At 42.3% G+C, this 21,655-nt stretch overlaps 1 pseudogene; it reads left to right on the forward strand.

The window, feature by feature from the left end:
• The window catches only part of LOC133346589 (dual oxidase 1-like), a 41,775-nt pseudogene that overhangs the window by 2,834 nt on the left and 17,286 nt on the right, over window positions 1-21,655 (forward strand).

Genomic DNA, 21,655 nt, shown 5'->3' on the forward strand with positions numbered 1-21,655 from the left:
TTTCAACTGCTTACGTTTACCCACTTCGGCAAAGAGCAAGTAGGCAGTGACAGAGGGTTGGCGCATTGTTGCTTGGCTTTTACTGTTCGCCATAAATGTAACGCTACTCAGATTAGTAACGTCTGGCTTGAAAACACGATGACTCTTCTGCGGTATATCTATGGGACCCTTGCTATCATTTTAGTACTGGCAAAAAAAAGTCCCATAGATATATTAACTGCTCGAGCCGAGCTATTCATGCTTTCGTATTTGTATTGTCTTTTTGCTATCTTGATTTGAAGCTTTCGTGACTGCAGGAATCCATACTCTTTGGTTCTTTCGGTAAAGTCACGTAGGTATAACATATTTTATTTCATACCTTTTGGCGTTCTTTGGTCTAACACGTTTGAGACAAGACCACAAAGGAGGCTATCTCGGGTGTAGCACAATACATTTCTAGGACAATGCATACGTTATTATCAAAGCATATTTGTTTTCATGTTTTGCCACGCGCAAATACGACTAATACAGACTTTGATGCCTTGTGATAGGTGTCTATTTGGTGTTTGAACATCTTAATGTTGCCATCATCTCACGCAGTATATACACACCTTATCTCAAGTCTTTGACCTTTTTTATTGTTTTCGTTCCTGAGCGGGTCACAAATGGGAAGGAAGTGTGCATATTTATGCTCAGCTCTGGGTCAGCGTGCCCACGCAATCAGACAATAAGCCACGTGAGATCATGTCCTGCAATAATAAACCTAGAAAACAACAACCGTGACAGCAACGCGCCCGCAGCAGGGATTGCGAAGTTGGTAAGAGTGCGTTTGGCTGGCAGTCGGTGAGTCGGGACATCTTGCATAGATTGTGCTGCACTCTGTAACTAATTAAGCTGAACATAATTAAGCGTACTGAGTGTTTTGTTTAGTGTGTACTCATTTTACTGAGTGCGCTATATGTTGAACTCTGTCATTCATCCATCACGTCCCAAGAGGTGGATGGCTGTCATATACGCGACTTCTATGAAATAATTTGAAAAATATTCAGCACACTTTATTTGCGGGGAGGAGGGGGAAATCCTTACACTTTTCAAATCACATTACACTTCTACGAAAATTCCCTTAATCTTATTGACACTTGAAGGGATGATGATATGATGACGTTTATTAATTATTATACATATACACTGTAACTTATAGGTATATATTTTTTACCTATATATTTTTATGATCAAACTTTAGCCCGAGCACCTCTCTGAAGCACATCTGTTTGACAATATGCTGCATCCATAAATACATTCCTGATTTAGTTGTACGATTGATGTATTCACTTCCCTAAGGTAGATATTCTTTTACTTGTTTAAATATTCCACCTGGATAATCCCTTGGAAGGGTGTCCAGGGCGTAGTGTGTCACATCTAGGAAACATGCAATGTCACGTTTTCAAACATTTTTAAATGTACAACATACACCGAATACTACTTGTTAACATTTCAAGTATACAAATAAAAGTAATATATATAGTTTTTTTTACTTAAGTATTAACAGTCTTGGATTAAGTACTAAAATCAAGTATTTAAGTCGGTATAAATACAGAACGTTAATATTATTGCTTCATTGGACCTCCTTGGCCAGTGTCAAAATATGAGAAGAGGTTTTTCCCTTTTTTCTGGCAACAAAACAGCGGTGTTAAGATGTTAAAACACCAAACTGAAACCTTTTGCAAGGAATCATGTCTGCATTAACCACATATACTTGTGGTGAACATGCAAACAAAAAACGTGCTGTGACAGTATATGCATTGTCTTTGAAACTGATTGGTCCACACCAGAGACAGCTTTCTTTAGAGCCTAGTCTCAAACGGTGTTAGACCAGAGGACGCCAAAAGGCAAATATCATTGCTTGCCATATTAATACAAGCAAGCTTACATTATTTAAATTCTGCCTTGCACATTTAACAATGTGCAAAAATAGCGCGAACATTTATATATTGTGCACTTTTAAAATTAGTAGATGGGTCATCTACATGAAAGATTGTAAAATGTGTCATGTATATTTTGTTCAATTTGTATTTTTTTGTTAATTTGTTGTATCACCCCAGGAACGAAGAAGCAGAGAGGGCCCATCATCTATACTCCCCGAGCCTGATCCAATTGTATGCAGCCAGACTTCACGATGCCTCTGCTATTGTTATTGCTTTGCTCCATGTGGCTGTCTGCAGGTGAGTCATTTACCACATTTACAGGCCACAATACCAAAAAAAAATAATTATGCAAAATATTAACCTCATGTGGTTTTTCGCAGATTGTCTTCCAAATTTCGAAGTGGAGCGCTACGATGGGTGGTACAACAATTTGGTGAACATTCAGTGGGGCTGTGCAGGTGAGCATTGTGTTTAAACGGCACATAGCACTTTGCTATGGAACTTATAAGAAAAATAAGAAAACATATACTCCAGCTACATATTGACAAGTTAACTTTCCTCAATTAAACTATCTGGATAACATGATGAATATATAATACTTTAAATAGGACTTGTATTTTTTTTTATCAACATATGTATGTTTGTGTAACTTCTTCCGCACCGTACGTAAGCCAAAACTGTGTCTCGAATTGTACAACTTGCCCAATCTGGTCACCCGCCAAATGAGCACAAAAGGTACTCAAGTTTACAGCCCGAAGTCATTGCTGGAAACCTTGATACGTAACTTTTTACGACAGCCATTTAATTTATATGACAAACAACTATAGTTCAATAGCAGCGAACAATACATGACTGGCTACTGTCATAAAACGTTGGGAATTTACACCACTGGTCCAGTCATAGATGACCACAACCGCATTGCTATTTTAAGGATGTGTACACACGTTACACAGGAGGTCGTGGGTTCGATCTCGACCCTGACGCCTGCTACATATTTGCAGATTGCATGTTCTCCCCTTGGTTGCGTGGATTTGTCTCCAGGTCCTCCGTTTTTTAAATCCTTTATATTAGGTTCACTTGCTTGCTTGCGCGCTTACGACCGTGCAAATCTTTTGGTCGTTTTTTAACCCACTTCCCGTGATCCAATCGAGCTGACATTTTGCACACAGACTCGTTGTGCGTGACAATTTATTTTCGTGAAAAAAATTTTCCAAAATTTTTCACTTTATAGGAAATTTTTTTTTCATATTTTATTTAAAATACCAATGTGATAAAAATGAAACTCTTACTCAAGAAAAACAGAAATGAATAATAAAATAAAACCGATGCCACGCATATAAAGGATTTATAGTGAAAAACTTTGTTTTTACGGGTTAATTTTTTTCACTCTACATTTAGAAACGTGCGTTTAGTATTTGGCTGCTATAAATTTCCACTTGATGAGCCACTTCATCGAGCTATCATTTGTAGCCATATTATTTCAGTGGGCCTTACCTGGTAAAATATAAATTGTTGAGTTTAGTTTTACTTATTTTAATTTATTCCAGTCTTATTTGAGCCGCACCCTCTGCCAACTCTCCTGAATGATGACTGATTGTATCCCTCAGCCTGCACTTGTTCTGAATTCTTTGTTGCCTACTTTCATTAGCCAGTCGGTTCATTAGGATCTTACACAAAAAATATTGATCGTACAATAATAACAATGCTTCATTTGATTTGACAATATATAAGCTCGTTCATGCAAATTGTTGCAAGAATTGGTAACTGCAGCGACTAATAATGATGCTGCAGAATTAGTAATGCGCACAGTTTTTCGCACAAATGTGTCGAAGCGTCATTCAGTGGCCTTTTCTAAGAGTTCATGATTCACTCACATCGATATATGAGCACTGAAACGACCGTTGTCTTTGCATCGCGTTCTCTGCCCCTGTGCCGTCTGCCCGTAGGGAGCAAGCTGCTGCGCCTGGCTCCGGCATCATTTGCCGATGGCGTCTACCAGATGTGGGACGAGCCCGCGGTGCCAAACGCGCGTCGCTTGAGCAGCGGCGTCATGCGGGGAGATAGCGGCCTTCCCTCGGCCCTCAACCGCACCGTGCTGGCCGTCTTCTTCGGTAGAAATGCCCTGTTCGCATTGGTCATGCAAATACCTTCATCTTCTTGCACTGGGATAGCTTTCTGATGCGTCTTTTGGATTGCACTGCGTGTTTGTTGTTCAGCATGATGTCCGACGTTTCGCTCCAATTGGAGTGAGCCCTCGTCAGAAACTGAAACATCTATGGGATTCAGCTGTCATCTGGAAAGATTGTGTTTCATGTACACAACTTAACGGTCAAACAACATCCATTACTGATATGTCATGTAGAGGTCTTTATCCTGCCTTGGATTGACTATTTTATGGAAAAGCTAATTTCAGATATAAATTTGGTATGATCCAGGTTGCTTTTACACCCAAGGGGATAATAAGAATAAAGCCAATTATTTGAAACCTCCAATATATTTTTACACCGCACTGTGGCATGCTTTCATTATCCTAACAAATCACTCACTTTTAAGTAGTTTTTTCCCACAATGCAATAATATAGAATATTCCTTGTGGTCCCCCCCCCCCCATTTTATTACAATCGGGCTGTCAATATAATTTAATGAGATGAAGATTTCATTTGTAAATCTCGCAGACCATTGCATCCCATGTGTTAGAGCCTGGCTGCAGGAGAGTATGGTTTAGGAGTCTACTCCAGAAAAGATCCATTAAGTGGCCTCCTCATCCTTCAGACAGCAGAGGTCGAACTTTGCCCCTCGACTCTTCACTGAGATCGTCACACCACAGTCTAAACAATATATTTTTATTCTCAAAAATGAGATGAAGCCAAATAAAGCGATCAGGCAGAGACATAGTTACACTGGAAACTCCATTTTTAATCACGGGTGACACTTACATTGAAGACGTTTTGAAATATTTCCTGAGACGTTCTCATATATATATTCCTCTTCAGGACAGTGGTATTAACGAGCGTGTTCAGTTTTTGTTATTCATAGCATGTGTAGCATTTACAATATAATGATAAAATTTTAGTTTGTACATAGGTATGATCATTTAAACATTATTAAAATAATTATAACGAGAGTAAAAACATTCTGTTTATCATGGTATGTTTACCTGGTCACAGGTCAGCAAATATTGAATGAGATCATGAACACTAAACATCAAGGTTGCCCCGCCGAGTTTGTCAATATCAGAATCCCATCGAACGACTCGGCATTCTCAAATGGCGTCTACAAAGTCCTGCCGTTCCAGCGCAGCCACTGGGACGAGGATACGGGGTCGTCTCCAAACAACCCCAGGACGCCGGTAAGATGCTTATAAAACAAGTAGCGACACATCGATCTGTGAGATTCCTATTGAGTCCTGGGCTCGCGACCGTGTACTTGAGAAATGGCAACACGTTTTAAACAACGTGTGTGTAAACGATGCGTAATAATAATTGTTTCATTTTTACAAAGCGTCATTCGTGTAAATTGCATCAAAAGTTGCGGAACATTGCGAGCCCCATATTGACATCCAAGAAGAGTTAAGAAAACTACAAGGAAACAGGACAACCCGAGATCAAGGATACAGGGTGAACGTAACATCGATCGAGGGTACAGGGTAAACATAACAATGCACTCGGGTAGGAGTACAGCAAATGGCACGACATGCTGGTGTTATAATTAAGCCAAGGGAGTTAACGAAAGCGTACAGATACCGAAAAGAATGGGAAACAAAACACACAAGGCCGTAAATATGAGACGCTTTTTTTTAAATCGACTTTTCAACCGTGCATTGTGACAGTTCATTCAATTACCGGGAATGCGAATTATTAAAATCCAAGTGATTAGCCCAGAGAAATATTCTTTCGTGTGAAATAGGCAATACTGAGACCTAGAGGATGTTTGTTTGTTAGAGATGTTTCGTGAAATTAAGAGAGCTTTGACAGAAACGCACGTCACTAGTCAGGGTGTTGACCGATGGTCAAGAATAATAACGGAGTTGCAGCCAAGGAGTGGAACGCATCTGACGGGACTCTCCGTTGCGGAGATGGAGCAATAAAATGTGCTCTTGCGTAGCCACGAGGTGGATTACGACATCACAGGATTGTGGGAGGTTGACGGCGGCTTGGGGAGCCCTTCATCCAACAGTCGGCTGAACATGAGTGATGATGATTTATAACAACAAAAAACATGTTTGCTGATGAATATTTGTGATTTACGCTTGTTTTCTAGTCAAATATGGTGACGGCTTGGATTGATGGAAACTCGATATACGGATCCTCGCAGACTGCTTGCAATGCACATCGCCAGTTTGCGAAGGGAATGTTGAAAACCAGCAGCAATGGGTTTCTTGCGCCCCTTGCAGAAGACTCATCCACATTGATCAATATTCGCTCTCCGTCTCACGAGTTTGGCAGCATTGGGCCTCAGACCCAATACGGTGAGTGCAATAGTTCCGTTTACGAGGACACATTGATAAAAAAAAAATTTTGTTAAATAACCTGAGTTAAATAATTTGCATATTTGTACAGTCATTGCATAGTTTTATTGCCACAGTAAACTACAGAATATATCCACATTACTTTAATGGAGCACACTGTTTAAATATTGTTTAAAGGGCACCGCGGTGGCGAGATGCTAACTCCTTCACTTGGTATGCAGGAGGTCGTGGGTTCGATCCCAACCCTGACACTTCTCTATTTGGAGTTTGCATGTTCTCCCCACGGTCGCATGGATTTTCCCCTGGTTTAGAGTATTTGGCTGCTATACATTTCCACGTGATAATCCACTTAATTGAGCTATCATTTGTTGCCAGGTCGCTTCTAAAAGATAGCGAAATATCTCAGTGGGTCTTACCCGGTAAACTAAAAAATAAAACATTTGTTTAGTTCGTGCTGAAGAAGTAATACGTTTGGCACGCTTGAATCACGTGACACTTCCCTTAACTGGCTGTGTCGAGTGGATAAGGGTTTTACAGGATTCAACCCAAAATAAACGAATGCTGTATTATTCATAATCAACGTTTTTGGGTTAGATTGCGTTATTTATAAATGCGTCATCACTCTCCACCACGCGACACGGCCAATCAGCAAAAAAAGTGTTTCGTTGACAAAAGACAAATAGTTCACTGCTTTAGCCTACCGGTGTGTTGAAGCTAACTCTTGTAAAGATGATCAAATGCAAATACACTTTTACTGTAATAGCGTGTTGCTGTTAGTGAGTGGCATATTCTATTTGAAAACATGACACATTGATCAGAGGGTTGTTCAACGCCTGGCCACTAAATCCTAAGCAAAAATAACTGTTTGCGAATATTCAAATGTATTTTGCCTTCAGATCTACCCGTTACATTCCATACTGCTAATTACATACTTACGAATACGCGCGCATGTAGGAAGGGGTGTTACGTAATTAATCCACCTTTATTTTCCCTTTCATTCTTTCTTGCAGTTTTTGGGAGTCCGTGGGCAAATGAGAGCCCGTCCTTGAAGGCCTTGAGCACGGTGTGGCTGCGCTACCACAACTACTGGGCACGCAACCTGAGCATGGCTCACCCTGATTGGAATGACGAAGAAGTATTTTCAAATGCACGCAAGTGGGTAGTGGCCATCTATCAGGTGCGTGATTTATTAATTTATCGTGTCAAAATGAAATGGCAGGCCAGTTGAAATGAACTGCATTGGCACAGTCGATTACGTTAACGGATTGTAATGAATGAGCACACCGGCACAAGTGATGTTGCCGCAGTGCAAATGGTTCCACACTGCACTTGCAATCCAGAAATTTGCAGGTTCCATCTTCTGGCGCCGGCAGTTGAAACAAGCACCCTGGAGTCGAAATGGGTAAACCAGATGATAATTATTTTTTAACCTTATATCTGGCAACAAAACTGATACCTTTTTTTACAAGGAGTCATGTTTGCATAGACCACAATACCTGCAGTCGTAATGCAAACAAAAAACATAACTCTGATAATGTATGCACTGTCCTTGAAGTTGATTGGTCCACACCCGAGACAGCTTTCCTTAGAGCCTAGTCTCAAATGGTGTTGGACCAGATGACGCCAAAAGGCGCACAACTCAAAGACAATGCACCATCAGAGTATGAGAGCTTGTAAAAAAAGGTGTCAGTTTTGTTGCCAGATAAAAGGGTAAAAAAAAATTACCATATTTTTTCTTCTGGCAAATGAGGTTCCAATGGGTAAACCAGAGTTAGTCGATCGGCAGGTTGCGTGCAGTGGGGGTAAGGCGTGGGCAATCACACCTCTTCACAAGTTGTCTGGCCAACATGAAAGAATCGGCCAAATATCCTCGATGGGGGGGGGGTGGGGGGAGGCTCTCTATTGCTCTCTCTTGTGGTCTTGTGGAGGTCCTTTCCCCAGCAGTGCTGAGAGCAACCCAATGAAGGACTGCACCTTTGTGCCTTTTACTGGAATTAAAGTTTTGTGTTTTCTATGCATCTCTCGCTTTATTTCCAGAACATTATCCTCTACGAATGGTTACCAGCGATGCTTGGACAAAATGTGTCAGACTACACAGGTACAAATAATTGCGTTTCGTTATATACTGCATTTTGCATTCCTTTTTGTTTTATTGAAGCATTCCATACGGTGCAAAGCAACGTGCAAAACTTAAACTGCCACTCTCACACTTTTGTTGTGCATTTCAGGGTACAAGATGCACGTGCATCCAGGTATCTCGGTGGAGTTTGAGGCAGCTGCCATGAGGTACAGCCAAACCATGCTTCCTCCAGGCGTTTACACGAGGTGAAAAGCACACGTTAAATACACGCCATCAATGAGTTGTGTTCTCATATTAATCGTCGTGCGCTAGCTGCCGTAAGTGCGGCAGACTACTTTATTCACAATCTGAAACCAGGTGTTTAATTTGTCGATGCCGATTTTAGACTTGGAGGTAACTAATATCCGCAGCAGCAGTGAGCGGTAATACTTGATGTTGTGTACCAGGCACGGGAAATATTTTCTCGGTGACTGACTCAAACAGACGTGGCTGAAATGAAGTCCTGTTCTAAACTGCACGTGAAGTTCGTGTTTAATTTGGCTGCATTAGTTTGTGCTCGGTCTAACATCATCATCATTGCTCAGAAGCTGGAAATAGGTGGATGTCGGGTTCCACTCTAACTAAATAATTAGCATTCTTAAAAGCCAATTTATGAATGACATAAGCTATATACTAACCAACTGATATTGTGTTGTTTTGAGATTTGTCTTTTAAAAAATAAATAAATGCAAATTAACTGTCCATATATTATTGCACAATAAAGTATATTCTTATTGACGTATTTGTTATTGTACGCCACTAGGAATGAATCCTGCCATTTCAAGCCAACCGAGTCTGGTTTTATTGCAAATCGTGTGTGCAACAACTACTGGTACCATAAGGTAATCGTACATTCGGTGGACTCTTAACCCTTTCCCGCTCCAAGGACACACAAGCATACATTTTCTTTACAAAGGCATGGGTGCCACTGTTTTTAAAGACATTGTATTCACCGCAGAGAACTGTAGCGACACGACCGCACTCCATGATAGCTGGCGTCAAACTGTGCCACACTCCCTCCCGCATGGCTTTGTGGGAGCCTCGGTATGCCTTCCTACCTGAAGACGTACCGTGTACGTCATCAGAAAGGCAATCGGAAGACGTACACGTATGTCAGCGGAACGGAATTGGAATAAAAACCGATGACATACATGTACGTCATCGGAATGGGAAAGGGTTAAGTGCATCAATCGTACAGAACTGTGATGAATATCATTTTGCCAAGTGTAGAAAAAATGCCCGTGAAAATTAGTCAATAGGGAGAACACATTGCAACACTGTCCTTTCCTGCTAAACAAATGCAGGGCCCTCCTTAAAGAGAGCCACGAGACTCAGTGACGATTTCCTGAATCAGTAAAGTCTTTAATTGTCCCCTGTGTCACGTACGCTGCGTGCGACGATACAGCACGCACAGGCTCGCTGTCCAACTGGCTAAGGCTCCCTCTCACGAAGTCTCGTCACCCTTCCCCTTTATTGCCCCAACTTTGCATCTCGACTTCCTCTGACAACAATGGGGTCTGCCTTGCCCCTTCATCCCTTAATTGTGGCTTGATATGCGTCACCTTCCACCAGCTATTGGTGCCACTTTTTCTCCAGCGACCCAACATTTTACGATCCAAGCCCGCTCCCCTTTCATCTTAATCAACGCTAACCTAGACGTGGCTGATTGTGCTAGTTACCCACCCACTTTGATTTCCCCTCTCCCGTCCACTTTAACATTTCTAAAAGACACGCAGTGGCGTACGCGCAAGCTGAATGCGTCACTGCATGAAACTTGCCCATTTTCAAAACGAAACACACCTCAATTGCTCGTAATCATCTCCCCGTAACCTTTCTCCCCTACCACCAGACTAACTTCCAATTGCACAATTGCAGGCTGGTGCTGCATGCACAATGCGCCGCACAGGGTCAGCCGGCACAGGGGGGCCTGGGAATGGTTTAGGCTCGATGTGATGTTCCTTGAGTTGCACTTTGGGTTGTTCAGGCATTTAAGTGCCATATGATTTAAGAGCCTCATTATTTATTCTTGTCCAATTTGCTCGTGCCATTGCAATTGTACAGAGACGTTGGCTTCAGTCTACTTTCCCAGATATACAAATAAAGGCCGTGGAGCTTTCCAAGAAAACCAGTCTGGCTGCAGTCCAGCAGTTAGTGCAATATACTTCACCTGTTAATTTAAGTGTACAGTTAAATCGCAGTATATTGTCACCTAAAACTATATTGTTGCGATTCTAACATGGTTACAAATATTGCGTTATGTTTAGGTTTTCAAATCGCGGAATGAAGTTGATGAAATGCTGCTGGGAATGGCTTCTCAGATCGCTGAAAGAGAGGACCACATTGTTGTCGAAGATATCCTCGGTGAGACATTGAATATACAACACTGTAACGTGGTAATTGCAACATGCTGACACTGCTGAGATCCTGAGTTCAAAATCTGGATTTCAATCGTCTGTGATTCAACCGGGTAAATGGTTGCAGTGGGGTTGTGGTCTCAGCTCGGTTACTGTTGACTACGCACACAAAAAAATAATTCGAAATTAATGTTGTACTTCATTTGGATAAAATGGTATCTCTGATAAATAAAAGTATGTATCGGTTTGACTTTAAATGTGACGATCATGACTCGATAGCATAGCAGGTGGGAAAGTGATGCTCCTATCCAGTGTGTGGGTCAAGAGGTGACTTGAGATTTTATTTTAAGCTTTCGTGACTGCAGGAATCTATATTCTCTGGTTCTTTTGGTAAAGTCACATAGAAAACAAAAAAAAGAAACACGATGTTTCGGTCACAACACAAGCGCAGCAGATCATTTTCTCACCTGAAGACGGACGCTTGTGTTGCGACCGAAACGTCGTGTTTCTTTAATTATTGTTGCTATCTACGTGACTTTACCGAAAGAACCAGAGAGTACTTGAGATGTGGGAATGAGTTCCGTGATAGCTCCTTCTTCAGACTCTTCTCTGTCACATGGCGATGCACCACTGATATGCAAGAGTTCCGAATGGATTATTTGTCTTGTCACATGACGCCAATAGCAAAATTGTACACGAATTTCGATTTAAAGCTTTCGTGACTGCAGGGATTCATCTTCTTGGTTCTTTCGGTAAAGTCACGTAGAAGGGAAGTAATAAAATAATAAAAATAAAACATAATAAAATAAAATAATTCTCACGACGTTTCGGCTTACAACGCAAGCAGCCGTCTTCAGGTGAAGAATGAGACACTGCCAAGCTAGGAGCTTATATATATAAGCTGAGTTGGAGGTGGATATGCACATTCTTTTTGTTAAGGCGCTCTTCTTCCACACATATTGTAGTACTGCCCCTTCAAGTGTGTTACTTCTGGGTTTCCAACTGAATTTTATCAACGTGTTTTTATAATCATATGCTTCTCACCATTGTTTGCCCACAGCGGTAACCACCCTCTAATACTCTGGCATGCTTTGAGCAAGTGTGGCCGCATTGAAATGACATCACCGTGTGTGCAAATGCTTTTCATTGCTCACTGCAGACAGGATGTACGGACCTCTGAAGGCCTCCCGCCTGGACCTCATGGCCATGAACATTCAGCAGGGACGCGACCACGGAGCTCCCAGTTACAACGAGGTGCGGCGAGCAGTGAAGCTGCCCCCTGTCTCGCAATGGGGAGAGATCAACCCCGGGCTCAATCAAAGCAACCCCGAGGTACATCACTCTGCACCGAAATGTGTCCGGTTGAAAGCAAAGGTGCATCCCTGCAATTCGCGCACTCATGCCGCTGCTGGCAGAAGATCCCCTCCAGAGGGTGTTTGCCCTACTCTCAAACACGTAACCTGCTGGTAGACTCACACTAAAGTCAATTGTAGCCATGAAAATAAAACAATTGTCGACTTTACGTTTCAGATGTAGCAAGAGGTTGCGTGATTGCAATGTTGGTCATGCATATGCAATTCTTCGGAGTGTTTTTTGTTCATTTCCTATTACAGGTCTAGAGCTATGTTTGCAGTCAGAGCTGCGATATATGAATGGCATAATAATGATCTTGGGGAAATTTACTATGTGTGCAAAGGTACATCAAATGAGACCCACGTTGATGAGTGTAGCTGCTGCTTTGGATCTAGAGTTTCTGGACCATTTACAATTCAATAAATGCAAAGGTGAGAGCGATTTTAGTCTAAAACATTTCAATTTAAATTGAACATGTGGTGTATTTCATGCACTGCACACATCGATGTGTATCTGTGTGTGGAATACCATTAATACCATTTGTACGTGTTCAATTAAATGCTTGTTTACATGCTTGGTCTGCATGCCAGGTGATTGAGCAACTTAAGCAGCAATGTGACGATGACATCTCCTGTTTATATATATGTGTATGTCTGAAGGGAGCGGTAGCGTAGCGATTAGCGCTACGCTGCGCGACGAACCTGACGACCCTGGTTCGTTCCCGCTCATGGCCAATACCAGTGACGATTATCTGAACCGGTCCTGGGCCTCCCCTAGGTCGACTCAGCCTCAAATGAGTACTTGGTGCGATGTGTAAACATCGCCACTAGGGAGACAAAGGCGGCCGGGCGTGGTGCTGGCCACCCAACCCCTCATGTGCCGTGCCAGCCTTCATAGGTGCTTGCTAACAGCACTTGCCCCTACAGTTTGTTAAGGCTATATGGGGGATCTTTGTCTTTATATGTCTGAGGGGAGATGTAGCGTAGCAGTTATTGTGGTGAGCTACGAACCCAATGACCTGAGATCGATTCCCACTCACGGCCACTACCGTCGCCAGTGACGATTATCTGAATCGTTCATGGGCTTTCCCTAGGTCGACTCAGCCTAAAATGAGTACCTGGGACCATTTAGAGAGACAAAGGTGTCCAGGCATGGTGCTGGCCACCCACCCCCTTGTGTGCCGTGCCGGCCTTCACAGGTGCTCGCTAACAGCACTTGCCCCATCAGTCTGTTGCAGCTACACGTGGTTATTTGTCTTTTATCAGGTGATCGAGCGACTGAAGCAGCTCTATAACGGTGACATCTCCCGGCTGGAGCTGTGGCCGGGGGGGCTCTTGGAGTGCCAGGGGGGGCCTGGGCCCCTGTTCTCGCGCATCCTCGTCGATCAGTTTGAGCGCATCCGCGACGGGGACCGCTTCTGGTTTGAGAACACCAACAACGGGTGAGGTGCTTTCATCCCCTTGTCGACAATTCCCCCAATTTCCAAATGGAACACAGATTAAGGAGTTTTCAGCCTTATCCTATGGGTCTTTCAGTAAAGCCACGTAGATAGACAAATAATAAAAATATCACGACGTTTCGCAACACAAGCAATCGTCTTCAGGTGGGAGATGGTCATCATTTACCTCGTGGTGCCTGCGGTTAGAGCAATGTCAGGCATTGGCATTACTCAATCCTGGTTGATGAGAACTGTGCCTCTTCATGACTGGCATCATTGCCCACTGCTGCCATGTGTGCCGGAGGGTTGTACGTTGACCAGCCCTCTCTGCCTACGAAGAAGCACGGAGAGATGCATGCTTAAAATTGCACTGACAGACAGAAAGTCAAATTAGAGACTTCCCACTGACTATTAAAGAGTAAGTGGGCTTGAGAAAAACATATCTCACTTAGAAGAGAGGATGGCTGGTGGATTAGGCTTATAGTGGAATGGATAAGGATTAAACATGCCTTCGAAGATGATCACTGCTGAGATGATTGTTTGTGGCATCTCAGAGCCATTTAGGAGAGTGACGGCATGGGGAGGGCTTCATCCAGCAGTGCCATGATCATGACTTGTGATGATGATGAACGGTTGTTGTATGATGTTTACGAAACGTATATACAACATATTTTTTATCATTTCGATACTGCTTGGTTTCGCTGTTCAGGATGTTCACAGACACGGACGTAGAGACGGTGCGAGGCACGCGGTTCTCAAGCGTCCTGCGAGCTGCAATGATGATCGATGAGAACTCTGTCCAAGAAGAGGTTTTCTTCTGGAGAAACGGTGAGGATCCTGTCATATCTGTCTTAATGGACTTGAGTCACTTGATACTTATGACTTGAGTCACTTGATACAGCAAATCTGGCTGTGACGGTCCCACCTGATGACGGAGACTTGTGTTGCCTCCGAAACGTCGTGATTTTTTATTATTTTATTTTTATTAATTTTAATTTCATTTTTTTTTACCCACGTGACTTTACCGAAAAAACTAAGAGTGGGAATCCTTGCAGTCACGAAAGCTTCAAATCTAGAATCATTATTATTTTATTTACTCATATTTTCATGCCTGATATCTGGAAGCAAAGAATGCACTGGTGCAGTATTATTATTATTGTAAATACTACGCTTGTTTAAACCCAGGAAAGCTTCACTTAGTCTTAAGACCTTTTTTTGTCAGGAGCGTCCTGTCATACTCATTGGTGGCCCTCAGCCTGTGGAATATTTTCCACATTTTCTCGGCGGTGGCCATTGTCTCCGTATCGCAACATGTTCAGTTTTTCAGGTTGATCTCCCATCCTAGGTCTCATATTGTAAAACAAATGTGGCTTGTGGATCACATTTTAGAAGGCTATAGATATATACATTCAACCTTGGGTTTAGAGTTCGTAATGCGTGTGTCTTAATGAATGGAATTCGGACTCGGTGCCTTCAGTTTATTTACCCGGATATGCAAATAACAACAGTTGCAGCTTCCCAAGAAAACCGGTCTGGCTGCAGTCCCGCAGTAGGTGCAACATTCTTTACCTCTGCATTTTAATGTCCATTTCAATCGGAAATATTCGTTTTCCTAAAACTGGAAACACGAAGTAAGGTCCTCCATGTGGTGAACATGCAAACAAACATGCATAGACGTGTGGTTAATGCGAACTTGATTCCTTGCAAAAAGGTTTCTATTTGGTGTTTGAACATCTTATACCTGTTTTATTGCCAAAAAGTGTCAAACGTATTTTATTATATATATATATTGCTCCATCCGCGCAGTGGCGACATCCTTGTGAACACATTATCTTTTCTTTGGCTGCCATTCCATCACCAGCCTTGTCCATCAGTCTAATATCCCACCTTGCGATTGAGTCCTTCCCAACTCCATTCACATCGCCTAACTGTAGTTGTGTATATTACACCGTCACTCTTTTAAGATGTTAGCATTTCAAAAAGTTTAAGCGAGATTATAATTACAAAATACTTTGATGAATGTCTAACAGCCCTTTAATAAACCCACCACCTCATGCATATTTACGTTTAGCCATTAGAGACAGATGCAAAACGCCAAGCGGCTAGTAACAACCAGTTGCATTGGCGGTGTTGCAGATGAGAATTAATCTCATGAGAAAGAGATCCCTTTTACACGTGCCATATACATGTACAAAACTAACAGAGTGTAAATGCTCCGATGTGCTGCTGTGTTATGCAACACACACACACACATCAGGGGACCCTTGCGAGCAGCCCAAGCAGCTCAGCGTGGAGGACTTGGAGGTGTGCACCCCCCCACAGACCATTGACTACTTCTCCGGGAGCGTGGTCACCTTCATCATCACCAACGTGCTCCTCCTGCTCATACCTGCAGGTCAGCACATCGGCCGCCGCTCATTCCTCGCCCGCGGTGAAAGTAAAACTCGAGTTTATTTCTTCGAGTTGGTTTTGTTTCTCCAGGCGAGATCTCAGGAGACCAGGTTAGTCTTAATGTGCAGGTCACCTGGGGCTTTAGTCCGCCGTTCGAGGGGCGATGGTTGCTATGCACCTCCGATTAGCATGGTTGGCTTCCGTACGGTGTGAAAGAAGTTCAACATACATACCTATGTACGTGTAATCCAAAATGACTGCCTTAGCGGTGTAATTTTCGAATTTGCCAAATTTGGGCCGTGACGTCAACACAAAACGACCTACTCTTCACCACAAATGATAGCTCAACGAAGTGGCTTATCACGTGGAAATGTAAGCAGCCAAATACCATAAATGCATGTTCATTCTAAATGTGGAGGGAAAAACCACGGGGAGAACACATGCAAATTCCAAATATACAGGTCGGGATGGAACCCACGACCTCCTGTATATCAGGTGAAGTAGTGAACATCTCACCATCAGTATGACAGCTGTATTTGACCTGTGACAGGGGGCAAATACGCCACCCTCTAAACCTCATCACCCTCAACTCAAATATGGCAAGTGTAAATATGGCATTGGAAGTGGGGTGTGTCAGGGAGGTAACCGCAGACTATAAATAATGACACTCTTGTTTTTCTGTGTCACACCACAGCATGCGTTGCAATTTTGTGGTGCGTCTCTTACAACCGCAAGAGGAGCTTCAAGAAGTTGACAGACCAGAATGACCCAAAAACTGAAGCAAAGAAGGAGACAGACGGCATTCCTGGTACACAATTGTCTGCACTGCACTGCACATGTAATGCACAATAAATCGTTGAGCATTGCTGTGGAGAATCTTAATAACATTACAAATAACATATTCTTTGGGTCTTTCGGTAAAGCCACGTAGATAAAAAATGTTTTATAACAAAATAATAATAATACTATCACTGATATTGTTATTTTTTCATTATTTGATCTATCCACGTGGCTTTACCGAAAGACCCAACGAATATGAATCCCTGCAGTTACGAAAGCTTTAAGTTGTGATTACATTGTGAGATTGTTTAATCGGTAGCCATATTATTATTGCCATGCTTCCCTACCAAGATGTGCCGTGAAGGCAATGCATACCCCTGTAATTGATTACTCTATAATTTATCAAATGAAAACGCGAACACGCAGATAGACACGTGAAAAATAGGATACAATATACGTTTAACATTTAAAAAAGACATGTTTATTTTGCATATAATTTGGATTATTTTTGTGCACTATAATTTATTTTATAGTTTCTAATGGTTTGCTTATTTTTGTTGTACGTTTTTGTACGTAAAGTGTTTTCCTTTTATTTGTTCGCTGGTTTAAAAAAATAGATGTTTGTTTAAAGCGAACTTTAAAATGTAATAGTTATCATATATTCATGTAAATATGTATTGCGTGGCTTGGGGAGACTTTCAACCAGCAGTAATTTAACCAAGGCTGATGACGATTTTTTGTTACACGTATATCTAAAATACATGCATTCTTTTTCTACTACGGGTCCACGAACAGTCACACTTTAACTCTAAACGATTGGAGCATTTCATCTACGACTCTTCGTATTCCACTGCTGAAGTAGGACCTCCCCACGCGCGCAATGTGGGTTGCGTGGGGCATTATTTGACCGTATTTTGTCATCCTCTATAACATGGGCCATTGAGAACATGGGTGACAAATTAACACAGATGCATTGCGTCCATTAGCCAGGGAATGGCAGGGCAAGAAGGAACCTCTGCGGGACGTGCGGTTGAGGTTCGACGACGCGGGGCTCCATCAAGGTGCTGGACTGCGCCGGGGCCCTGCTGCGCAGCCTGGAGGTGAAGGCCCTGTCGGGCGTGGAGCTGCTCTCCGCCAGTGACAGGGGCAACCTGCTGCTGGTGCACGTGCCCCAAGAGTACGACCTGGTGAGGCAGCAGCAGCAGCAGGCGTTGAGTTGTGCACCGTCAAGAGGTCAAGGGCCAATGCCGTTACGAGTGTACGATATTGCGTGCGATACGTGGCAGCGCTCCACCACGTTGCCCCACGTGAAAGCTTTCTTTACTGTGCTCCATTATACACCGTTCCATGACTGTGTACATTTGTTATTGTAAATTGTAAAGAACATACTGGATGTATTGTTGTTACTGGCTCTGTATTTGTCCTACATTCTTCCAGGTAGCACTGCATAGGTGTTTGTGGTTATGTCCTCCAGTGCTCCAGTGTGTGTCTTGGGCTGTGCTGCGGGTTGTTCAACGCGATGTCTGGTGTATTGCTCCACGTACTGGGAGCTTCCTGAAGGGGCTAAAGGCTTGGAGTGGCCTTCCTCCAGCAGTAAATTCATCATAGCGGATGTTGATGATGCTTTATCTATTTAGCTGTCTATCCGGAATTAAGCTTCTGTGTTGCTTTGTCATTAGCTCGAAAAAATATATCAACGTTATATATATATATAAATATTAATTATAAATGCATTGCTGTTTTCTTAGGTGATCTTTTTTGAATCGACCATCCAGCGGAGTCAATTTGAACATCAGCTAAAAGAATTTGTGACAAAAGTTGCCAATCACTCTGTTAAGACGGACGCTGGAACTAAAAAGGCAATTTTAAAACGTGCCGTTACAAAGGAGCAAAGGAAGGTTTTGCTGGAGACATCATTCAAGAAGATATTTTCCAAGGTAATTAATATTTTTACGAACATTTATACATCAAATTTTAAAACGTATTTTTATCGCTATCTTTGCACATGTTGACCAATTGTTATGATGCTATGATATGATGTTGTAATACTTTAAAATGAGAAATGTAATTAAAAGCATTAATCAACGACTACAAAGTGATGTGTTCTATGCTTCACGGTTTCCAGTATATCGGGCAATATTGATACATTTTACCGTGGCAGGTTTTGAAGATTGACCCGGAGAGAAATGTGGAGATACAGGCGGATGCAGTAAAACAGTCGCTCAAGTGTGAGCTGTCTCGAGAAGAGCTGGGCGAATTGCTAGGCCTGAAGCCTAGCTCCACATTTATGCAGGGCATATTTCATCTGACTGGCAAAGACGATGATGGGTACTTATCCTTTAATGAGCTGACTGATGTGCTTGGCGTCTTCATAACAGGTAGGGCCTATTTTACTGCTATATTTTCCATTTTCATTTTACTGCACAAATCACGTTGTTGTTTTTGTTTAGTATACTTTTCTTAGTTATTCAAAATGTTCAGTGACTGGTGCAACATAAGTATGTTGCAGTCTCATGGACACGTGACCATTTATTTAACCTTATCTTTAGAAAATGAACTCTAACCAGACCACCGGCAAAAAATATATCCGCAATTATTTCAAACCCACAGCAACCTCCACCCAATGTGCAATTCAGAACTAAATGCTCAGTTAATAGGCCCCAAGGTAAGAAGAAAATGTTAAATCTATATTCCCTCGCTACTAACCTATCAGCGTCTCCTCCTTGTTAGCAAACATTACCTCTCCCCCCTTATTGTTTTAATAAAAATATAATATAACGGCAGTCATTAAATAAACACAAATGGTTACAATTGTTTTTAGCTGCATCCAGAAAGACTGGAAAATGGCATTTATAATTTGAAGCGTTCGTTTCGATTTGCAAATAAAGTTCTTCGGAAAAAATCAAATAACACATCCAACTAACACAGCACTGCGTTGTGTGTGGAACTAGGTACTGCTGAGGAAAAGTCCAAACAGATGTTTGACATGTACGCCACAAGGAGGTGTGGGCCCATGACAAAGGAGAAGTATGAATTAATGCTCAGGTTGGTAAACGTCTTTCTTCTTGTCATTTTTCATGTGCCTGTAGACGTAATCACATTTAGTTATAAGCTAAAAAACCCAAACATCGCATACAATTGAATGGACAAACAGGTGCTGCTGTAAACAATAGTGTTCACAAAACGTCGTGTATTTTTGATTCGTCCCAAATTTCAGGTCATTCTTGGAGATGGCGAACTACAAGTTACAAAAGAAGGAAGAGGACAGCATCATCAACGCATTGTTTAGTAAACAAGAATTCAACAAGACGGAGTTCACCTGGCAGGATCTGCATGCCCTCTTGGATGAGCACTACAATGACGCCGGCAGCCTTCAGATTCACATCCCAGGTAGCGTACTACGTTGTTCAGATTCATACTGTGGTCTAGTGTTTATACATGTTTTATCTATCCCATCCTTCGTGACATGACTACAATTGTACTTGACTTTTTTAGGCCTACATATGAACCGATTTTAAAAAAGTCAAAGGTCAAACTAGATTTGAAGTTTTCGTGACTGCAAGGATCCATACTCTTTGGTTCTTTCGGTAAAGTCACGTAGGTAAAAAATGAAATAAAATTATTTTTTAATTTTATTTTTTACCTACGTGACTTTACCGAAAGAACCAAAGAGTATCAAAGGTCAAAGTCAAGTTTCCTGATCAAACCACCACTGAAGCAGTGCTTATCTCCGGTTTACAACCATGAGCCAGTTGGTTTAAATTCCGCATTTTTGTAGCGGGGTGAGTCTACAGATAGGACAACCACTGTTGACTTCCCCACATTAAAATGAAAAACGTAGGATTTGTTGGTGAATTAACTTTTTATAAATATTCCACATTATCACTCGTGTAATTCGTTCAGTGTTTATTTTTAATTATTTGATTGTGCACACTTCCAAGAAATATTATACAAATCGAAGCTTATTTACCAACTTTAATAACATCTCAAGGTGCTTTACATCAATTACAGTGGGGGGTTGGGAGTGGGTTATTTGGTAAGTACATCATTCTCGCAGTGGTTTTTGACTAACCATCGAGCAAAGATGGTCACTGCATCGCACACTTTTTAGATGCGCTTCTGCGGCCGTCTGAAACGCGATTCCTTCCGATATCAGGAAGCAACTGGAGCTATGCACTTTTAAATATTCGAGGTTGAAAACTCATTTGTTCAAAACTGCTTTTTGTGTTTAGTTTGTTGTCCTTCCCCCGCACCTCCGATTAACAGGGTTGGCTATGTATGGTGCGAAATAAGTTCAACATACATGCAAGAAGAATCCAACCGAACTGGACACCCTGACTGTAACTGCTTTTTAATTCTAGGTATGGAATTGCCCCAAGCGAAACGTCAAGCAGAACGCACGGTCTCTTTCATTCACCATCGCAAACCAAACGGGTAAGAATGCTCAGGGAGCGATTACCGGTATACGTGATATCGTCTTTACGTCTCCCGTAGCCAAGTGATCAGAACAGGAGCTGCCACGGTGTAATGGTTAGTGCTCCTGACATGCAATCTAAAGGGCCACCAATCAGTTCAGCTGTTGTCTCCCAGCAAGTCAATTGAAACAATGGTGCACGTTTTTGTTTAAATCCACCCTCCCGCCACCTCAATTCACTCACATCATTATTAATGTTCACATCACAATTTGTCTAAACTTAACGATCCGGCCAGCCGCGACTGTGTGTGATGGGAGCGGTAGTGTAGCGGGTGGCGCGCCGTGCTACGAACCCGGCGACCCGAGTTCTATTCCTGCTCGCTGCCAACATCGGCGACGATTATCTGAACCGGTCCTAGGTCGACTCAACCTCA

This window comes from Lethenteron reissneri, chromosome 24 (assembly GCF_015708825.2).
Source record: "Lethenteron reissneri isolate LAM-NWPU_2019-01 chromosome 24, ASM1570882v1, whole genome shotgun sequence".
NCBI classification, from domain to species: Eukaryota; Metazoa; Chordata; class Hyperoartia; order Petromyzontiformes; family Petromyzontidae; genus Lethenteron; species Lethenteron reissneri.